The 22,244-nt window shown below is 36.4% G+C and overlaps 1 pseudogene; it reads right to left on the reverse strand.

Moving 5' to 3' along the window:
* Positions 1-14,048: 14,048 nt before the first annotated feature.
* Positions 14,049-22,244, reverse strand: part of LOC122230305 — a 66,607-nt pseudogene continuing 58,411 nt past the window's right edge.

Below are 22,244 nucleotides of genomic sequence, written 5' to 3' on the forward strand. Positions count from 1 at the left end.
ATTACCTATATGTTCTTTTGTATGGAAACAGTTGATTAATTGTGACAGAGACCTTATGGCCTATAAAGTCTAAAATATTTATTATCTGGGTCCTTATAGAAACTGTTTGCTGAACCCTGATCTATTTGATGAATTTCTCTCATCTCTGCTTCAGCAGCTGCCTGTTTTTGGCCAGACTTTACCATTTTCTTGGTGGCTCAGTCCTGCCCTGTACTTCTCAGCTGATCTTGTTTTCAGGCTGAGAATATAATGCACTTTTGCTCTCTTGATTAGTGTTGCCCTGGAAATTCATCTTTTGCTTTATTCCTGAGGACAAGTCTTTAAATTGTATCCCGTTCCTGGGGTGCCTGGCTAGCTCAGTTGGTTGAGCATCTGACTTCAGCTCAGGTCATGACCTCTTAGCCTGTGAGTTTGAGCCCCACGTTGGGCTCTGTGCTGACAGCTCAGCTTGGAGGTTGGAGCCTGCTTTGGATTCTATGTCTCCCCTTCTCTTTGTCCATTCTCTGCTCACATTCTGTCTCTCTCTCTCTCAAAAAAAAAATGAATAAAACACACAAAAAAAATTGGATTCCATTTCTAATAGGTGACTACTATTTGGCTGCCTCAAGAATATTTGTTGCTGAAAGAGGATAGTGCCTTGTTTGGATTTCTTCATTCAGTAAGTACTTATTAAATGATTTTTATGCCAGACCCTAGAAATTTGGCATCAACAAGGCAGACAGTTTTCACTCTCATGTAACTTAAATTCTAGTAGGAGACACAGATAACATACAAGTAAACAAATAAACAAGATAATTTTAGAAAATAAAAAAGTGTCATGAAGAAAATAAACCATTGTGAGAAGATAGTGAGGGGTGCTATAGGTGGTTCGGCTTCACTAGGCAGGCAATGATGTTCTATCTGAGGAGGGAACTGTTTCACTCTGCCCCTATGGACATGTAGAGCCAGTAAGAGAATATATTGGGGAAAAGCATCCCAAGCCTTTTTAATAGCAATTACCAAAGACCTAAAATGCCATTTTCTTATAAAGCTTAGATTGTTTGAGCTACAGAAATGTGAGCATTGTGGCTGTTGTGCAGGGGGTAGTGTATGAGACAAATTTGAAGAGGTAGCAGAGGTCAGATCAGCTGGGGCCCAATTAGCCATGATGACAATAAGTTTAAATTTTACCATAAATGGAGAAAATCCATAGGAATATTGTGAGCAGAGGAATAACATGAGTTGCCTTATGTTTTTAAAAGATCATGTTGGCTACTTAATGGAGAATGGAAAAGTTAAAGCAAAGAAATTAGTAAAGTTATTCTTGTACTAATCTGGGCAAGATGATGATGATGTCTGTCTGCCTATGTCTCCTTAAATTGAATTAATTAAAAGTGCATGTTAAGTTAATAAAGGAAGGGAAACATTAAAAGTGGTTAATTATTTCAAAAGGTCTCCATGGGAACAAGAACATGAATAATGGAGTCTTATCACCTTGGTAATTTGATCAGTTGATGGCTGAGTATTCTGGGAAATTGGAAGGAGAGGAAGGCCCATGTTATCGTTCAATATTAAAGATCACTTCCAGAATAGTTTGACATGTGATACACCTAGTGTGTTACAGTAGTCAGGGCTCTCCATAGAAACAGAAGATACATACATATATGTGTATATATGTGTGTGTGTATGAGAGAGAAAGAAGTAGAGAGAAAGAAAGAGAGGGACAGAGGTTGATTTATTTTAAGGAATTGGTTTACACAGTTGTGGAGGATGGCAAGTTTGAAATCTGCAGGTAAGCAGGCTGACAGGTTGGAAATGCAGGGAAGAGTTGATGTTGCAGCTAAACTGCATATAAGAAGAGGTAGAATTGCCTCTTCTCAAGGGAGGTCAGTCATTGTCGTAAGGTCTTCAACTAATTGGATGAAGCCCACTTGCGTTATAGAGGGTAAGTGCTTTACTCAAAGTCTACCAATTTAAATGTTAATCTCCTTAAAAAATGCATCCAGGGGCGCCTGGGTGGCTCAGTCGGTTAAGCTTCCGACTTAGGCTCAGGTCATGATCTCACGGTCTGTGAGTTCGAGCCCCACGTTGGGCTCTGTGCTGACAGCTCAGAGCCTGGTGCCCATTTCAGATTCTGTGTTTCCCTCTCTCTCTGCCCCTCCTCTGTTCATGCTCTGTCTCTCTCTGTCTCAAAAATAAATAAACGTTAAAATAAATTAAAAAAAAATGCATCCAGATGTGTTTGATCAAATATCTGTGTACCATGGCCTAGCTAAATTGACACATAAAATTAAACATTCCTAGGGATTTGGATTCTAGATACCATAGCCCTGAAGAGACCACGTAGGCCAAAGCCTAGGAATCTCAGCAGTAATAGGGAAAGCCAGATGCCTAATGACCAGAGGGACACATCTTAACTTTGGTGCTGCACGAGTTTTGTCATGACTATTGTTGAGAGTGTGAGTAGAGCCTTGGAAATAATAATTAAGATTAGATTTATCAACTGGAGAGATGAAGGCTTAGAGTTAGATTTAAGTTGATTCAAATAAACAGAATGAATGTAGTTTGCTTTTCATACTCAGAGTTGTGGATTAAGTGTTAAACATGATATAGAATGCCAAAGAGGATGAGAGTAGGTCATAAGTTAGGTTTTAGTTTTATGAGAAGACACCTATTTGCTGTCAGCGCAGAGCCCTCTTCGGATCCCTCCCCCCGCTCCTCCCCACCCCCCACGGCGTGCATGTGTGTGCTCTCTCTCTTTTAAAAATAAACAAACATTAAAAAAATTAAAAATACACAGGGGAGGCTGGGTGACTCAGTCAGTTAAGCATCCAACTCTTGATTTTGGCTCAGGTCATGATCTCAGGGTTTGTGGGATGGTGCGCTGCATGGGCTTTGCAACAAGAGTGTGGAGTCTGCCTGGGATTCTCTCTCTCTCCCTATCTCTCTGCCCCTCACCTTCTTGCTCTCTCTCTCTCTCTCTCTCTCTCAAAAAGAAAAGAGGCATAGGTAAAGCCTCTATTATTTATACTGCCAGTATTAGGGTAGAATGTCTCTCTTATTGCTAACTCTAGTCAACTTTGGTTCCTGTTTCTCCTCCAAGACTTGGAGCATTTGAAAGGCAAAGACCACTATCAGAATTTTTTTGTGATTAATTTTCAGAGTTCTCATTACAACAAATATACCTTAAGTATCTTCTGTTCATAAAACACTAGGCTATGTACTTAGGGCAACACCAAGAGATAATTTCTGCATTGAAGGTATTAACACTGTAGGTGGAGGTCAATAAGCAGGAACTGTAGTTATTAGCCACTTTGACCCTGGGTCAGACCAAATAGGGGTTATAATTACACACTTAAACTAATTACTAGCTCTATGTCCTTGAGTAACTAATGTTTTCTCTTTGAAACTATTTTCTGATCTGTAAAATGGTAGTAGTACAATGGATTCACATGTTATACTTGAGTTACTTTCTAAAATAAAGGGTAAAATGGTAATTCCATATAATCAATGTTATGCTTGAAAATGTCCTATCACTTACGAAATACTGCAACCACTGTTTTGTATATACAGAGCTTCACGGTACCTCTTCTATACTAACATTTGGCAAACTCTAAATAGTACTAAATGAAAGAATAAAAAGCAAATCTGTAAACAAATATCTGAGCATTCAACCATTTTTCTTTCAAAATGGCTATCAATCCCCAGTGAAAAATGGGGAGTTAGAGAATTATTAGTTTCAGCTTTCTTAAGGCATTTTCTCCATAATAAATCTTTTTAATTGTGTGTGTATGCTTATAGTTTCGATTTCATTGTGAGAATTAAATTGGGTAGCAAAATAGCTATATTTGTTAAGGGGTCAAGAGAGAGGAGGTTTACTGGGAATATGTTGTAAAGCAAGTCTATTTGCAACTCCAATGTTGTAAGAGTGTTGTGCAGAGTAAATAAAATACTTCGATAAATCACTTATTATCATACCTGATGGAGGATAAACATTTAAATGGTTAACTCTTTTTGGTTATTTTAATTGATTTGTATGTTACAGATGTAATTTGATCATCACAAAGTTGATCGAACTAGGTTATATAGTTTCATTCAGCCTTAAATTCTCTTAAATATTTTTAAAGTATAATACATGATTGATTTTGACACTTTGCATAACTATTTAGAGGTCTTGAAAAAGGAAAAAAAAATGATTCCTGGTTTGGAAATCAGGAAGGGCCTCATAAAAGGAGGAGCGTTTTAGATAGACCTTTGAATAACTAGTGATTTTTTGAGGGCTAACGAGTGATTTTGACAGCCATCTTTGGTTGAATATACAACAGTCACTCCTTTCCCTGCAATGGCTTTTCTCTATGTCCTTGATGGTAGAGCCCTGACTCCACAACAGACCAGAAGCTCCCTTTCCCAGCTTTCCTTGTAGCTAGGCATAGACATGACCTGTAAGATATGGCTACTTGGTAGCTTCTAGGAGATCTTTAGTCTCTAATTATAAGAGAAAGGAGAGAGACAGACAGACACTACGTTTTCCCATGAGCACAAACATATAGAAAATGTTGCTAAATACTATGTGCCCCGTGCTATTTTAAGGTTTTTAGTTTTTCCTGTTAGAATATTAAATCCTCACTTTATATGTACTAAGTCATTAAATCCTAGAAATTATTTTTATCTCTGTGTTATAGATGAAAAAACTAAAGCTCAGAGAACTTATATATGTATTCTGAAGGTTATAAAGCAGGAGAGTTTGAACTTAAGTAGTCTAATTCCAGCAGCTGTGGTCTTGACTGTTAGCTATGTAATGAATCCCAGCAGACTGGTGACAATACAAATGAAAGAAGGAAAACACTCGTTCTTTGAAAACTGTTGTGACAGAAAATTAACCAAAACATGCAACTGAGTTCCTCTGCATTTGTATAATTTAGGTATTTTTAAGATCTTTATTATTTAACTCATGGTTTTTCTTTTTAAATTTTTTAAGACAAGTAAATATTATATATATTTAAGTTTAGACATAGGGCACACAAGTGGGGGAGAGGGGCAGAGGGAGAGAGAGAGAGAAAGAGAGAGAGAGAGAGAGAGAGAGAGAGAGAGAATGAATCTTAAGTAGGCTCCATGCTCAGTGTGGAGCCCGATACCAGGCTCCATCTCACAACCCTGGGATTATGACCTGAGTCAAAATCAAGAGTGGGACACTCAACCAACTGAGCCACCCAGGCACCCCATTTGGATTTTCTATTATTTGCAAGTAATAGTGATAATCTAGGGATTCTTTAGGCAGTACTGGTGGTAGTATTACAGTGGGAAATGACTCTTTCAGGTAGGGAGAGCAGCATGAACAAATTCAAGGATGGATTGGGTTTAGGATAGTTATTAACCTCCATTTGCTAGACAAGAGTCCACATGAGAGAGTCGTAGGCAATGAGTCTGGAAATACAAGATGAGTTTTAAAGTAACAACATCTAATTCCAATGTTGACTAATTTCAGGCAGCACTGAGAGTTTCTTTTTAAGGTCATTGAGTTTGCGAGCAATAAATTTAGAACATTGCTTTAGGAAAAACAACCAAATATTGTCGAAGGTCTTTCTTCCAGGGGTATGGACAAAGTGGCAATTGGGTTTCATAAATGTGGCTACAGAAAAAAAATTTCTCTATGGCATCTGTAACTAAAGAGTTATCTCTGGCCCTGAATTGTAGTTATGTCTTTGCAAACTCCTAAGAAAAATCTGTGCCAGGAACATGGGCTGCCATTATATTTGCACGGAGATGTTTGATTTCTCACTGTTATCTCTTTAATCTATTTCAAAATGTTTTTAAGCACAATTACCTCCATTATCAAGTCCCCAAATCCTTTTTCATAGAAACCATATAAAACGTACTGCTTGGTAGTTCCCCTGTCTAATGAAACAACATAGCAAAGCCTCTAAATCAAACCTAGGCTTCACTTCAGTCCTCCCATTTTGCTGAAACTGAAGGACAGATCACATGTATCACCAAGATTGGATGTTTTCTTTTTAACATTGCCTCTATTCTCCTGATAGTAGAACATTCTTTTAATGCCAGAGGCAGTGTAGTATAAAGAAAAAAGGATAGGTTTCGAGTTAAACGGAACTAATTTCAAATGTGGCTCTAACATTTCTATTTTATGTCCTTGGATAAGTTCTATTTAGGCACTCCAAGCCTTAGTTTTCTCATCTATAAAATGAAAGTAGCAGTTCTTCCCTTGTAAGGCTGTTTTGAAGAATAAATGAGCAATGTATATGTTCAGTAAATGCTAGATATGTTTTCTTTTTTCTGATTACTAATGAATAAGTGTAAGTAATTATTAAGATTTTTTTTTGGGAATATATCCTGGAAATCTAAAAGATTACTTAGAATTATTTTTTAAAAAGGAATAAGTCATTTGAAACCATTTAAATGTTACTTTATATTATATGGTTCAATATCAAGTGTCTGCTTCTTTTGGAGCTCTTTGTAGTTTGTTTCTTTAAGATTCTTGTATTACATTGATTTGCAGTGAGCTTAACCCATAATATTTATATCTAAGGAATAACTGTTTCTTCTATACTCGTCTGCTAACTGTTTATGATATCAAAAAGACAGTCACTATCAAATGGTTGCAAAATGGAAAATCAAATGAAACATGGAGGGCATTCTTTGTGTTCTGTTTGTACTGATTAGTTCTTTGAAAAGCTAAGATTTTATCATAGGTTCTCAAGGAAGTTTTTACTATATTTGAATTTATGTTCACAGATTGATAGTAACAGATTTTCACTTTGTTTTGACATAAAGCAACCATGACATTTAACGGTGACTCACCTGCAAAACGATGATAAAGAAATCAGGCAGTTGATCAAATGAAAATCAGTCACTGAGTCAAATATAAATCTGATTTACTCTGATACTCACCTTTGGTTTGATTTTCATGGGTATTTCTGTCTGGAAATTCTGAATGTATCTCCTGAAAGCAGATGCTTTAATGGTTCTAAACTTAGGGATACTCTGAGCAGAGAAGTTCAGGAACTGGGGAGACCCACAGGCAAGGTATGAGATGAGTAAGTCTAAATTCAGAACAAATCCAGGACAGCAATGTGATATTTTTCATAGGACTGATAACTTCTAAAAAGAGCAACAGAAATCTTTGGAAATTTAAAGCAGTGTCATAATTTCCTGCTAAATAAGTGTCGATTTAATTTTGACATCCAGTATTTAAAATTGGTTTCACCATGTGTCATTCAGAGCTGAATTTATCCCAGAGAGGTTTAAGTAGATTGCTAGTAAATATAGTTTCAGGATAGTAGTGATTATGGGAAGAAAATTGTAAAAATCCATACATTTCAAACCTTAAAAAATTATGCAGGGCAGTTACATTGCATGTTCTGGATAGAGGGCTTATCATCCCTGTATCTTCCCTTAAGCATCCAAAGGGATTATAGATGCAGTATCAAGATATTGAGAAAGCCTCTGAAAAACATTTTAGATTCCCCAAATAACACGACTAGAAAGGAATTGTTTGATCCAGCTTACTCGTTTCACAGGAGTAGAGACTGAGGCACTGAAATGAGTTATGTTGAATGACAACAATGACAAGTGTTACAAAGATTTTACAATCAAACTGAACAATCACTGTCATCAAATTATTTGCATGTGAACATAAATTTTAAGGAGAAACTTGGAGGTGATGGTCTTTTAGATGTATTTGACATAGAAATGAGAAGATGAGAAAAGATTGAAGGATGACCAAATATGACAGATAAGCATGTGAAAAGATGCTTCACATTGTATGTCATCAGAAGAATACAAATTAAAACAACAGTGAATTATCAGTTTACAGTGAGAATGCCCAAAATTCAGGACACTAACACCACCAAATGCTGGCAAGAAGAGGGAGCAACAAAGACTCTCATTTATTGCTGATGGGAATGCAAAATGGTACAGCCATTTTGGAAGACAGTTTGACAGTTTCTTTCTTTTTTTTTAAAGTTTAGTTATTTATTTTGGGAGACAGAGAAAATGAGGGAGGGACAGAGAGAGAGGAAGAGAGAGGAGCCCAAGCAGGCCCTGCACTCTCAGAGCATAACCCAATGTGGGGCTCGATCTCATGAACCATGAGATCGTGACCTGAGCCGAAATCAAGAGTCAGATGCTTACCCGACTGAGCCACTCAGGTGCCTCTGAAAGTTTCCAGTCCACTAATCATACACTTATCATGTGATTAGCAATTTCACTCCTTGGTGTTTTCCCTAAGGAGTTAAAATTTATGTCCATACAAAAACGTGCACATGAATTGCCAAAACATGGAAGCAACCACAAGTCCTTCATTAGGCAAATGGATAAATAAACTGGTATATCTTACACAATAGAATATTATTTAACACTAAGAAGAAGTGAACTATCAAGTCATGAAAAGACACAGAGAAGCATAAATGCATATTACTAAGTAAAAGGAGCCAATCTGAAAAGGCTACACACTATATGATTCCAATTATATGACATTCTGGAAAAGGCAAAACTGTGGAAACAGGAAAACCCAAGTTGCCAGGGGTTAGGGCAGGGAGTGGAGGAAGGAGGAATCAATAGGCAGAGCACAGTGAATTTTTAGGGCAATGACAATACTCTGTATGATTCTATAATGCTGTATACATGTCATTATACATTTGCCCAAGTCTATAGAATGTACAACACCAAGAGTGAATCCTAAGATAAACTATGGACTTTGGGTGATTATGATGTATCCATGTAGGTTCATCAGTTGTAACAAATGTATCACCCTAGTAGAGGATGTTGATAACAGGGGATGCTATGCATGTGTGGGGGCAGGACATTATTTGAGAAATCTCTATATATTTCTCTCCATTTTACTGTGAACCTAAAACTGCTCTAAAAATATACTCCTGAGGATAGAAAAGTTTGAGAGAGATGGTCACGACTCAGTCTGATCCAGATTGTTTTGGTGGAGTTTGTGATAAACTCAATCTAATCCAAAGGAGCCATTGTTTACACTCCTATAATTTGTTTAAAGAAAAATTTCACCAGACAGTTTAAACTGTCAAGGAAGTCTTTATTCTATTGTAATAGGAATTGAGGTTATTGGAATAAAGGTGACAGTGAACTCAATTCTGTTGAAATAAAATGTAGAAGAGTTTTTAAGCACTGGAGTGAATTCATGGAAACATACCTGAGGACACTGGTCAGTGTGATTAGACAATCTGTGTTTGCTAATTGTTGCTCATCAAAATTAGGCTCCTACCTTCCTATGGAACTCAGAGTTAGGAGTAGTATCTTTGTTGATGATTACTTCTCAAGTGGATGGTTCCCAAGTCTTAGAGGAAAATATCTTTGGGTTACAAGAGGCTCAGAGAAAGAATTTACAATTGCAAGTTTTCTAAAAAAAATGCCCTAAGAAAGGGAAATCAAGGTTTATAGTCAAAGAGATGCCTGTCTAAAGTATAATCAAGGTGAGGGGAATGGGAAGGCTGTCTTGGTATGATTCCACTATTTTGTAAGTAACCTTTTATACATATTCACACGACTTTTATGATTGTCTAGATGAGTCATGTAATTCTCATAAAACCAAATTACCATCCTTCTTTAATGAAGAATCAGATGCTCAGGGAAGTACGTTTACTCAGAGTCTCAGAATAAAGACTGGAAGGAAGTTGCATTTAGGCTTTTGACTTGTGATCTAATACTTATTCTACTGTTTTAGCTTGTTTCTTCAAAGTAACAACTAATATTTGAGTAATATTTACAGTTTCTATAGCACTTTCATGTAGATTAGCCAATTTGCATTTCCAACTGAAGCACAGGTAGAGAAGTAGTAATTATCTTTAATTATAAATGAGATAATTGAAACTCTGAGGAATTAGGAGACTTTCCAAATAATGAAATTGGGATCCAGATCTCATGATCCCATTAACTAATTAACTAAACACATATTTAGACAAATACCCAATATATGTTCAAGTTCTATGTCAAGAACGAGAGATTCAAAAGGAAGCAGGGTCTCTGCCCTCATGGAGCTTGTGTCATAATAAGAAATGACAGAATGAAAGGAAGAAATATAAGAAGGAGATAATGACAGAAAGCAATGAAGGCATTGAGGGAAAGGGTAACCTGTCAAGGTGAGTGGTTTTGCTTCTTTGGATGAGACGTTTGGGAAGGCTGCTCTGAGGAGTGGCCAGTTTAGCTGAGAGCTAGCATAATTACATTCCTAATAAAGCAGACAGAAAATACACAAACCTAGAGGGAGGAACAATCAGCAAAACACTTAGTATGTATCAGACATACTTCCCAGTCCTTTATGAATATGAACTTCCATTAATGTTTAAAGCATCCTTTGAGGTAGCTATTATTTTTATTTCAAAGTTATAAATGGCCACTAGGGGTACAGGAGGAAGGCTGGTGTGGCCCGAGTCAAACCACTCAGGGCCATTGGAAGGAGCCAGGATTTTATTGTGAAAACTAACTGTGGAATCTGCTAGTGTTTTCATCAGGGAAGTCATCAGATCTGATGTACCTACATCACATCAAACAGGGATTCCTTCTGTGTAATATTTGATATTTATACTCAGGAACTGCTTCTGAGGCCAGCTACCATCAGCATTCTACCTGTGAAAATAGGTGAAGGGAAAGAGAAGAAGTATGGTTGGGGAGAGTTTGGGCTGAAGTTGTACCTTAACTTATTGTATGGAAACCCTCCAGCAAAACACTGGGGCGTGTGATATTGATATTGACAGATATCTGCGCCCTATCAACATGGGAGAGCTATGAGATATAAACACTATAGTGGTCATTTTATTTTTTATTTGTTTTTAAGAATTTTGTATTTAATCTTTACACCCAACATAGGGTTTGAACTCACGACTCTAAGATCAAGAGCTTGCTCCACCTGACTGAGCCAGCCACGTTCCCCCCTACAGTGGTCATCTCATTTTAATACACTTACTCCAATTCCTTATCACTAGTGGCATCATTCTGGGTATTTTTTCAACAGGCTCATTTATCCCTTGTTATTCACTGTAGTTGGCATGTTGATCAGCTGATTTATGCCTCTTTGAAGAGATTATGTTTATTATTAGTGTGCTGAGACAGTTTATCAAGGTCAAAGTATAAGTGAAAATAACCAACATCCTAGACAGGGAATTCAGGAGGAAAGTTGCAATCCTTTCTTGACTCTGAACACATGAAGCTTTCGTTGATATTTGATATATACTTGGGAAAGAATATGATGGATGTATTGAAAATTAATAGGAATTAAAAAAATAAAATGTATATGAACCACAGTCTTAACAATGAAGTTTAAAATTTTTTTTAGCAGTTTACATTATAGATTTTATAATCCTTTTAACATCTTGCAAATAGAAGAACTTACACAGAGATGTAGTGACTTTCAAGTCAAGCCAATTAGTTGATGAACAGGGATCATACAAGAATATCTTTCTTGATAGAAAAGCCTGAGATGAATAAAAACCCTTAAGATCAAAACACTAAAAAGATTAAGCCAATTGAGTTCCAATCAGCATACTTTTCAGTAGGCAGAAGAGTATTTTCTGCGGTGTTCAATGAGTTCTTTTTAAAAAATGGTATCTGAGTGATAAAGTGACTGTGATAGTATTACAATAAAGGGAGAAACACTGATGGCACTTCTCTCCCTCATTATTTGAGGCACTTCCTTCAGTACAGTTGGTGGTCTTGTTAAGACAGAAGGGCCCACTTAGCATATCCAGCATTAGGTATTTCTGACCTATAAAGTTGCATCTGGGAGAGATTGAAAATGAATGCCCTAAGAGCTCTGAGTGTCACAGGATGAGGCTCACACGCGTGCCAGTGTGAATGCTTTCATTCCTGGGAGTAAACATTCTTTCCCCTTTCTCTTGGACTTTGGTAGAATATCTTCTCATGAACTTCAAGGTGGGTACTGTCCTTACTTACCAAATGTGGCTCCCCGGTTGTCTGTTTAGTAAATGCTCTCGGAGTCTCCAATGTGCCAGACACATGCAGCTGTTCTTGTTTGATTGTCGACTTAACTGTGAACTGTGCCTCCTGACATTTGCTTGTGAAGATAGCTTTGGCAGAGTTGTTAAGAAGGAGAGAAGGTGATTTTGTGTCAGTTAAAATGCATCAACATTTTAATTGTTTTAGTTCATTTTCTGTTCAAATAGCTCTTGAAACTCTGCCCATACTCTGTGGAAATCCTGGACATTTATTCTGCCCTGGGGACTCTTGGTGCTCAGGTATATCCATTTGGCCCTGTTTCTCTTTGGCCCAATGTTTATAAATCATTGTTTTCCCCCTTTGTAATAAGGCACAGCACAAGCCACTCAGGAGGAAGGGGGAATAATTATCATTACCATTCATGGGAAAATAGAAATATGGCAAAACTGTCTTGCTTCCTTGGAACATTTGAGATGAGCTGCCATGATTTGGAAGCATTTTGTAAATTTGCAAAGATCTTCAAGACTAACCATAGTTTACCATGTTAATTTCGTATCGATTTTTAGCAATTTCAAATGCTTAAGACTTAGCTTGGCCTGCACTTCTAGGCTTTTTAATTAGATCTGTATGTATAAGTCCAAACTGTTGATGGGACTTTTTTGAATTGTTTTAAGGTTTAGGAGAAAGAAAAAGAAGCACTTTATCCTTTTACTTTGTGGTGATTTTCCTTATGGTGATTGAAGTGAATACAAAGGAGAATTTTACTCTTGTTAGAATGTTTTGAATATTTTAAAACCTTTGTAATACTGTGCTTTGATATCATTCCACTGTAAGTGTCAGAGCATGATATTTTCATAATCCAGTGTTAAAATAAACTTCCTGAAATAAGAATTTGTTAAGATTTTATTTTGTAGGAAGGAATGTGTATATTTTCCATTTAATTCTCTATGCTGGTAATTTAGTTACTAAGAGCTTCATAAAGTCTCTTTTTATAAACTGGAGAGTCATAGGATGATTTACTGAAGGCAGTACATATGAAACAAAATTCAACGGTTTTACAATTGCTGCTTTCCAGTGAAGAATGCCGTTTAAATTCTTCTACCTGGATAATTTTGCTTCCTGTATCACGGAGACAAGTCTCATCTTGTCCCCACTTTGATCATCTTTCACAGGGATTATTTCACAGCCTCCCTGACTTGTCAGTTCGTCTTCATACACCACCAACTAGCTCACTTTGCATTTTAGTAGAGAGCCTGCTGCTGTACCTTAGTAACAGCTTGGCTCTGAGTCTGGCTTATGCCACCAAATAACACTATGACTTGGGGTGGATTATTTGATAATAATCTCTTCTCTACATGCCTCATAGAGGTTTGTGATACAAACATGAGGTAAAATACATTGGGATGCTTTTTAATGATAAAGTGCCATATAAGCAAAAAGCATCACTGTTCTTGAAGTACAACCCATATTATGTCATTCCCTTGTTCAGAAATCTTCAATTGTTTTCTGTTTCTTAAATAATCAATTCAGACTTTTCCTATCATTCAAAGACTCCAATCTCCCACCTTAATATTTCCCCTTAATATTAATCCTATTTTACCTTTCCAATCCCATTTCCATTTTATCCACTCTTGATCTCGATGATGTTTTCCAAATTCTGAGCTTTTATACATGTTAATTTTTCTTCACGGAATTTTCTTCCCCAAATATTCAGTTTGCTATCCATTGATGAGACCTTTCATGACTGTTCTCCTACATAGGGAAGCAATCTCTCTAATATCTGAAAAACCCTATCTGTTTTTCTTTATTTCATCATTTTCTATGTTATTTATGGGAAGACCTTATCTCCTGTACTATACTTCTCTGAAAGATTCCTCATACCCCAAAATACCTAGAATTTCCCACTGCACATTTTAGTCGCTCTATAATGTTTGCAGAATAACCATAAGATAGTTTATTGTTTTTCTTTAAATAACTTCTCAGTTTTTGATTTATAATTGAAAAGTAGTAAGATATTCAATATGTACAATGTGGTGACTTGATATACATATACATTATAACAATTATTTTATTTATTTATTTATTTATTTATTTATTTATTTATTTAATTTTTGTTTTTCTCCAGCAGCCGTTTATTAACATGACTGTTTAAAAGAGCTGAAGCTCTTAGGTGTATGGTGATGACTTTTGAACTTTTTCAGTGAACCCAACTATCTCCTCCCATGCTTGAGGGCCAGTTCCCAGTCCATTTCCATCTCTTCTCTGTCCCCAGGGCCTTTCTCTGTTGGGTGTCATGGCTTCTTGTCCTCCTCTTCTGTCAAAAAGTCATTGGTGCTGTCGCTATGCTCAGTCCCTCCCAGGTCCTTTCTGGTGAACAATTCCGGTGGTTAGAGGTCTGTCATGCTGTCATCACTGTCACTTACAGTTGCATTGTCATTGCTGGATGCAGGTTCCCAGAAGGCTTCTCTCAGGCGAGGTGGCCTGGAGCTGTCCGTCTGGTCTTCCCTCGGTCTCCTTTTGTGAAGGAGGCAGGCAGACACACACTCCACACCCTGCTTCTGACACTCTTCATGTTCACGCAGAGCTCTCTGGTACCGCTGGCCCTGGGGATGCCTCAGCACATGTTCTGGGGACTTGTTGATGTGCCATAGGGTGAGTCTGTGTGAGTTTGTGTGTGTGAGAATATTTAGGTTCTACTCTCTTAGCAAATTTCAATTATACAATATAATATTATCAACTATAGTCACACATTAGATACTCAAACCTTATACATCTTATAATTGAAAGTTTGTACCCTTCTACCAACCTCCTCCAGCCCCTAGCAATTACTTTTCCACTTTGTTTCTATGAATTTGACCTTTTGTTTAAAAATTCCACTTATGAGTGATACCATGCAGTATTCATCTTTCTTTGTTTGCCTTATTTCACTTAGCATAATGCTCTCCATTTTCATCAATATTGCCACAAATAACATGATTTCTTTCTTTTTAAGGCTAAATAATATCCCATTATATGTATCTTTGTGTGTGTGTATATATATATATATATATATATATATATATATATATATATGACATACATATATAATATATATATGTGTGTGTGATTTCACAAAAATGTCCAGTTTCACTCTTTTGCATGTGGCAATCCAGTTTTTCTAACACCATTTATTAAAAAGACTATCCTTTCCCTACTGAATATTCTTGGCTCATTTGTCATAAATTAATTAACCATGTATGTGTGGATTTATTTCTAGGTTCTGATTCTGTTCTGTTGGTCTATGTGTGTACCCCTATGCCGCTACCATACTGTTTTGATTACGGTAGTTTGTAATATTGTTTGAAGTCAGGAAGTGTGATGCCTACAGCTTTGCTCTTCTCAAGATTGCTTTGGCTCTTCAGGGTCTTTTGTGATTCTTACAAATTTTAGGATTTTTTTTTTATTTCTGTGAAAAATGACTTTAGAATTTTGATAGGAATTGAATTAAATCTGTAGATCACTTTATATAGTGTGTACATTTTAACAACATGAATTTTTCTAATTTAGAGCATAGCATATCTTTCTATTTATTTGCTTCTTCTTCAACTTATTTCACTGATCTTATAATTTTCAGTGGATAGATCTTTTACCTCCTTGGTCAAATTTATTCCTAAGTATTTTGTTCTTTTTTAATGCTATTATAAATGAGATTGTTTTCAGATGAACAGTTTTTCAGACTTACAAGATTAATAAAACATTAGTTTCAGAGAAATTAAGACTATCATTTTTCTTATTCCCTGAAATTCTTTGAGGAAGTGTCTGTGCTTAATACATCCTTAAAAAAATCTGTCACTATGATGATGATTGCAAATATGTAAGAATTGCAAAACTTTGGTGTCAACCTTCATTTTTTAATTGGAAGTTAGGTAATGAGCAAATCTTTCATTAAACTATTACTTCTCTCTGTTTAGAGATTTGTCATTGAAGGTTATCAATTTCTTCTGACAGTCCCCTCAAGTTACTAATTTCTCTTGCTTGGACTTTACTCTCAGGGACAAGAAGCTGGAATGTTGTGAAGGCAGGGAAAGCTTTTTCTTTACCCTCAGCATCTTTTGGAGGGAGAGATTAACAGAGAACCAAAGTTTTATTACATGTGCACAGGGGCTCAATAATGAAATTGAATCCTAAAGAAATGACCAAGGCTGGAAGTTTTGTACTTTTTAGACAAAGAGACAATACTTCTGTGAGGACTTGACAAAACAAAGAAAACTTAACTTTGGCAGCTCCAATTAGTAAGGAATTTTAAACAGAATTTGGGTTGTGGCATAAATTGGTAAGAAGTAAATAAAGGTTGTTTATACAGCCTTCTCAGCTCTAAATTTCCCATCTCTGATGATAAAGATGTCTCTTTATTTCTTGCTTCAGGGAGGGTACCTTTCACATGAGAGTTTTATTTCCTGTTTCCAGGGGTACAGAGAAGGGCCTGAGTGTCTTTCTTGCCTAGACTGTCTCTTAAGTAACTTTTATTTGAAATAATCAATATGTCAAAGTGGCCCATTTAGAGGCAGCCTACTTTTGGCTCCTACATTTGGATGTAAGAATGAAGAATAAGAGAGACATGTATCTATCTTGTCTTTTGTTTTATCTGTTGGCCATATTAAAGGTAGTGTGTATATGTATGGGAAGAGGTGTGATGGGTGTTGTCCCAGAAAATGTGGGCAAATGGCAGATCTTTCGGTCTCCTTTGGGAAGATTTTACATATACTTTGATCTTACTGATAGTTCAAAGTATTTAATGGGCATTATATCATTCATATTTGTATATTTGATAGGACATGCAGTTCCATTTCATTAAGGAATTTAATACTGATTTGGAAAGTTTACACTATTCTTCAAAGGCAGTAAAAATGAAGGCAAGAGACAGATGCAGTAAATGGAACATTTGCCCCAAGTTTGCTCTATATTTATTTTTCAATAATTAATACATTTTCTTATTAAATTTTTTAAATGTTTATTTGTTTTTGAGAGAGAGAGAGAGAGAGCGAGTGAGGGAGGGGCAGAGAGAGGGGGAGACACAGAATCCAAAGCAGGCTGTAGACTCTGAGCTGTTAGCATGAAGCCTGACACGGGCTCAAACCCACGAACCACGAGATCATGACCTGAGTGGAGTGGGACGCTAACTGAGTCATCCAGGCACCCCTGCTCTTTATTTCTTTTATGGAAGTGTTCTAATTATTATAATGGTATAATAAAACTTCCTAAAACTTTAGTAACACAAAACATCATTTATCATTTTCAGCGATTCTGTGGGTCAGAAATATTTTCAATGCATGGTGGGCTGGTTTGTCTCTGCTCCATAATGTGTAGGACCCAGCTGGAAGATTCGAAGACTAGAGACTGGAATTATTTGAAGGTTTCTCTGGGCATCTCTGTCTCTTGTCACTCTATGTGATCTTGCCAACTTGGTGGCTTTAGGGTAGCAGGACTTCTTACAAATTGGCAGAAGGCTCCCAAGGCTCATACCCAGAGAAAGAGAGGGAAACCAGCAAAGGCTGAATTGCCTTCTTTTTTTTTTTTTTTTTTACCTACTCTCAGAAGTCACACAACACCTCTTCCTATATTCTCTTTGTCAAGGCAGTGGCAGAGTCCTGCTCAATTTCAAAGGGAGGGGAAATAGACCACACCTCTTGGTGAGAGAGTGGCAAAGTTCTGGAAAAGCATATGGGACCAGAAATCTTATCGTGGCCATTTTTGGAAGAAACTACAGTGCATGTCTTGAACTTTCAACTTAAACTATAGTATAAGGTTATAAAATTTAACATAAATTTTAGTACTAATGCTTGGTTTGGGAGTGTAGGTCTATTTCAGACTAGTATTCCGGCTTTACTATTTTTTTTTGAAGGATTTAGAATTTTTTTTAGTTTTTCTTGGTAAGTTGTTCCAGCAACGGCAATATGCTTGAGAGCAAAAGAGCAGAAAATAAAAATTCAATGGACATATTTAGACAGATATGTGCCCCTGCAATAATTTCCCCAGAAATAATGACCATGTACAAATAATTAGAATTTCAGTTGTGTTAAAGTTGGATTCCTTTTGCTGACCTGGTTCAGCAGATGCTAACCAGGCTTAGGAGGATGATTGTAATTTCAGCATACAATATCCAGAAATGAAGTGAATGTGAAGGACTCTGTGACCTTCAGAGATGGAATTATGCCCTTTCTAGCAAAACCTTTGATTTCTAAAATGTGTGCTATTTCCAGCAGACCTGACTCATTAATGCCTGTCTCCTATCCATGTTGTTCTGGATAGCCAAAGCATCATTATTGAGAAACTACTTTGTGCAGGGAACACTTTTTCCCTAATTGCTTTGCATAGAGATGAGTGCTTTTTCAAGGTTGAAGACTTTGGATTAAAGATTGCTATTGAGCTAATCAGAGCATATGTGAGGAGGGTAAGGGGGTCAATGATTTTCTAAGAACAGAGCCTTTTTACTTTACCTTTACCTCTTTTTGAATACAGACATTTTCTTATTGTTACTTTGGTATATACATTTTCTCTTTCGCGGTAATACCCTTTAAAGATACACACACAGACACACCCTTCCTCCCACATTAATTTTAGGAAATACTAAAATTAGTGTTTCCATGATATGGGCCTTATTTTAGAAAATGATTCTTTTATTGTTACGAATATTGCAATCAGTTGGTATTTCTGATAACCACTCTAAATATACATTTTATAGAACTGAAGGCAGAGAATACATACGTTGGCATGCAACTTTATGCTTCGAGAACAGTCATGCTTTTAGTATATGTCATAATCTAACCTTTAAGGGCAAAATAGTGTACCACTTTTTTTTATATACGCTTTACTAGGTTGATAGTAAAGTAAACTACTGAGGGATATGTTGACAGCTTAAGTCTATACTTTAAGTGCCATTTTATTATTCACTGCAGTTGTTTTTATGCATTTGGATTTAACTTATATTTTTGCCCTGAGATAATTCATGCAAAATTATCTGAATGAAAAGCAGAGTATATACTTGCATGATTCTTAATGTATTTTTTATACAGAAATAGAGAGCTGAAGTGCAAAATGGAAATAGACTTCTTACTTCAATAATGGATATTTTGGTCCTTGTCCTCAGGGAGTTGAAACTGCTGCTGATGTAGCTTCATGACATATAGGTCTTAGTGTTAGCTTTACTTGGAGTGGAGAAACTCAAATGAGGTATTTGTGATGCACTTTTCTTACCCTTATCCATGTTTGTGTGGCTCAGTGACATCTGTAAGTGGGTATCTTTCAGGAGCAGGGTGCAGTATTAGTTACCAGCATTCTGTGCTTTCTCCAATGTTTCAGCAAACCACTGGTTTCTAATAATAAAAGAGGAAAAGAAAAAAAAAGAGGAAAGAGAGACAATGCAAAAATGAATAAAGGAAAATAACAGTTCCATGCGGGAAGAAAGCAAAGATTAGATTAGCCATACGGAAGCAATTCCTGCCTGATTTGTTAAATAATATAATTTGAATAAGTAAAAAGGAAAATTCAGCAAAAGAAAATAGCATGGGCATATGGACCAAATTGAGTCAAGATTGTAAACTTAGAATTTATTTATTTATTTATTTTTTGCTGTATTCTATTTCTCTAAATGTTTATTTCTGTTCAGAATCTATGGCTGTAAAGACATATGCATCTTTTCTCTGAATGGTTTGAATTGTTTTTCTGAAGTCTGGACTAACTTTAGGTGTTTATTATGAACTTTAGGTGGCTTAGTGACTTTATATATTCAATAATAATAATGCCAACAATATATGAGATATGTACTTTGAACAATGCACACCGTTGAAAAGTAGATGAAGGTGTGCAGAATCTACCTCAAAATATTTCTTTTTGGCACGTGAGTTATTTTAGGCTGATTATTTTTAGGGAACAGCAGACAGGAAAAACTGAAAACAGTAGAAGTTACCCTTTCGTAAGAGACGTTTATACATATAGGGGAAATCCCTCTCTGTAACAGGAAGTGAAGGATGACTCCAAATCTCTAGCAACTGCTATTAATGAAGAAGGCAAGGACTTAAATCTCCATAGCAACCTTACCCTTGTTTACTGTGCTTTTCTTGATAATCTCCCATAACTGGCCCCTACCACCCCAACATCTTCTTTTGTCTTTAGCTGGAGATGGAATTTAAGGTGGTAACTTGGGCCATTTTGGGTAGTTACTCAGTTTTCCAGGGTATCTCTCATGTATACTGGAGGTACATGTGTTACTAAACTTCTATTTGTTTTTCTCCTGTTAATGTATCTTATATTATTGGGGGGGGGGGGCATCTCAGTGAAGAAACTTGAAGGGTAGAGGAAAAATTATTTTTCTTCCCCTACATAGATCATTTTTATTTCATTGTACATATGGTAAAACAGAGATGTAGAATCTTTGCCCATAAGTACATATTTTTAATTGGCAGGCCCCAAACTATATCTTCATAACAAGTCTGCTCTTTTTCTACTATTCTGTCATTTCTGTTGGTCAGAATTATGTCATAAAATTTAGAATGTTAGTTCTTGTTGTGTCTTCTGCTTAACAGATAAAATTATTTGTACTCTGGCAAAATTGTATTTTATTTAAAAATTTTTTTAATGTTTCTTTATTTTTGAGAGAGAGATAGAGCGAGTATGAGCAGGAAAGGAGCAGAGAGAGGGAAGCAGACTCCAGGCTCTGAACTGTCAGCACAGAGCCCAACATGGGGCTCAAACCCATGAACTGTGAGATCATGACCTGAGCCAAAGTCTGAAGTTCAACCAACTGAACCACCCAGGTGCCCCACTCTGGCAAAATTTTAAAAGGAAGTTCCATTGTAAGTTGATAAAGGTTTAAACTTGTCTCAGGATATTTGAAGTGGCTCAATGCTATTAATGGTTTTGTTTGTTTGTTTGTTTTTGGTTCGGTTTTGTCATCTTCATTAGAAAAATGTAACTTTATATTCTACTGGCTAATCTATAGTGAAAAGGTCCTTTTTGAAGAATAAATTATTTATCAGAAGTTTATGTTATAAGAAAATCAGAAAAAAAGAATTCAGTAGTTGTCTTAATAACATTGATAGCAAACAGATACAGCCTGTATGCTGCCTGCTTTCTCCATTTTCTGCTTTACTAATCCTACTAGAATTTAATCCTGGCCCTGTCCTCCTACTCTAACCACTCAATTGTCAAAAAACCACTCAACACCAAAGACATGGTTCAAATGCTTCCTTTTTCCCAAGCTTTCCCTAATACCTTTCCTCCTTCCCCAAAATAAAGCAAGAATCTAGTTTCTGTTTTCCTGTAACATGTCTCTTGGCTCATATAGCACAGTTCTAAATTACAGTTGTTGAGAAGCAATAATTCCTGTCCCCTCAAAGGTCCTTCTAACTGGACTAAGAATCACATGAACATGAGGCAACTAAACAGGAGAAAATAGAATTTAATAGGTGTACATATGGGGAATCTACATAAACATGGAAATTCCAATGACAGGCAAAATGAGGTGTATATGTCATTCTGAATTAAGGAGATGGGGTAGGGGTCTGGGATTTAAGAGGAATGCACTCAACTAGGCAATAAGAAGAACAGTATTTGGTAATTAGATGTTTGCCCTGTCGTATAGATGGGTCACCCAGATAAAGTTTATCTCTGCTAAAAACCCTAATTCTGAGAAAGATCCTCAATTTAGATTCTTGTGTGTGGTTAAGTGAGGGACAAAAGTTTCTCTTGAGCCTGCAGGGTCTCAAGTGCCTTCAGCTCAAAATAATCTACATGCCAAAGTGCACATTCTTGGGGTGGGGGGGGCTGTCCTTAACCGTTCATAGTTGATTAATTATTAGTTATTTATAAAAGTCTCTTTTCTGTCTTTTAAGAGTAGCCTTAGTGTCTTCCACAAATTTTGTCTTACTGTTTCATCCTTAACAACATCTCAAAACAACAACAACAACAGCAACAACAACAACAACAGCAACAACAACAACGTGAGTGCCACCACAATAAAAATTACCACCTTTGCGTGACTTCGTTCTTATCTTCACATACTCTTAAATATTATTTCTGTTGATGTGGAAATAACAAATAGCCTGTTGGCATTTTTAGCAGATGCCTCGCACACCAGCAGAAGAACATATTAGAGAAAATTTATTAACTGAAATTTCAAGAAGTAATATAAGTTGTCATTATGGGGGGAAATCCATCTCTGGATAATTTTTATACCAAATGTATAATTTAGTATTATTTGTAAATTACATACGAATGGGGGTGAGAGTGGAAGTGAGGGGTAGGAATGAGACCGTTAGGTTTATAAAGATATTAATTCATCCTTGATTCCCATT

This window comes from Panthera leo, chromosome A1 (assembly GCF_018350215.1).
Source record: "Panthera leo isolate Ple1 chromosome A1, P.leo_Ple1_pat1.1, whole genome shotgun sequence".
Taxonomy (NCBI): domain Eukaryota; kingdom Metazoa; phylum Chordata; class Mammalia; order Carnivora; family Felidae; genus Panthera; species Panthera leo.